We start from the raw sequence: 1,711 nt of genomic DNA on the forward strand, positions 1-1,711 counted from the left end.
TCGGAGATGGGACAGTGTTCATAGTGTTACCATGCCGTTTTGCAGGGCCGGTTATGAGGATTCATATGTCGAGGACGAGCCGAAAAAAAGGCCCTTAGGTTTGCAAAAAACCCCTAGATCTTTTTATTTTCTTTTTTGGCTAATTCACCTTAACATCTAGAAGTTCCCAAATCCCACTCTAGATTAATCTGAAAACCAAATAGTATCAACAGAACAGTTCTAAAAATTAAATTTGTATTACCCATGAAGATAATAAAAATCAATATTTTGCTTTGGTAATAACCAAATCTCATTAATATTCACATTTACACCACTGTGACCAGATTTCATATCCAAGAGTTTAAACAAAACTTCTTCCAAAATCAATCTAGTCAAAAAAATAGGATCGTGATTAATCTTCTTAAAGAGCTTCCAATTCGTCTATTTCCATATGTAGTTAAAAGAGGCAGCAAGAAGAAATTTAAGAATATCATTCTGAAGTTGCTTGCTTTCAATCTTCCATGCAAAAAAGTTGCTTGCTTTCAATCTTCCATGCTTGATAGTTACCCTTTGTCAAGCCTCATCTGAGATACCATAATCAAGTTGATCATTGCAAAAAAAACGCATGGCATGTCATTTGTGAATTCCCAATTCCTAAGTCGGTTTTGAGTTTTTAATTGGCCAAAATTTTCAAGCCACAAGATGAAATTGTGTATTAGAATGTTTAAATTGAACGATACCAAATATGTCCCAACGATCTACTTTCTAAAGATATTATCAAGTTCACAGAATTTTCGAAACGAACAGACAAGGAGGGAGCGATCATATAAAAATCCTAGAGGAAGAAAACGTACCTGATCTTGTAGCTTCGATGAACAAACGGAATATTATCCCATATAATCAAACCCAAATGTTAAAAGCAATGCAATTTGGTTGCTGAAGAGAAAATAAATCTTCCCTTTTCAATTTTGGAGATGATTTGCTCCATGATTTCTTGCGATTTGGTTGCTGAAGAGAAAATAGATATGCTTTAATTCTAATTTAGGTCATAATTGAACGTGATTGATAAGAAGAATTGCCACTGTCAAGGAAAAAGAACCAAAACAGTCGTGTAATCTAATGCGAGATTAAAAGTCTAAAAATGTATTTTCGGAATTAACATAAAAAAAATTGGGCCCCCTAAAAAAATGGGCTCTGTGGACATGCCCCACTTGCCCCTCCTTATAACCGGGTCTGCTGTTTTGGGCTGTCACATCAACCATAATGGGGTTTTTTGGATTCATACCCATAGGTTTAAGGATATTAAGTGGTAAATAAAAATAAATGTATATAAATAAGAAAAACCTCCAAAGCGCTTAATAAGAAAAACCTCCCAAGCGCTTATTATGAATTGGTAAAAAAGAACACTCAGACAATGACTAACAGATATCTTGACATCACTTTGGGAAGTAACCAAATTGTATCGGAAAGGTAATAAAAAGATAAGTTAAATATAAAAATCGAAGCATCATTGAATCTTCAATTTGATTCTATTTCATAGACAATTGGGTCTTTGGGCCAAAATGTTCCCATCAAATCAGTTTTAAGTCTAAAAGTCAAAACTGGATTGCAGGGCAATTAATGAACATCTATACAAGTTGAAGAATAGTAACTTTGACTTATTTACATTCACGCGGATGCATACATCTATCTATATATAACGTTTTGTTTGTTTCAAATACAAGTTGAACAT

The sequence above is a fragment of the Lactuca virosa genome, chromosome 7 (assembly GCF_052849685.1).
Source record: "Lactuca virosa cultivar CGN04683 chromosome 7, Lactuca_virosa_CGN04683_v6, whole genome shotgun sequence".
Taxonomy (NCBI): domain Eukaryota; kingdom Viridiplantae; phylum Streptophyta; class Magnoliopsida; order Asterales; family Asteraceae; genus Lactuca; species Lactuca virosa.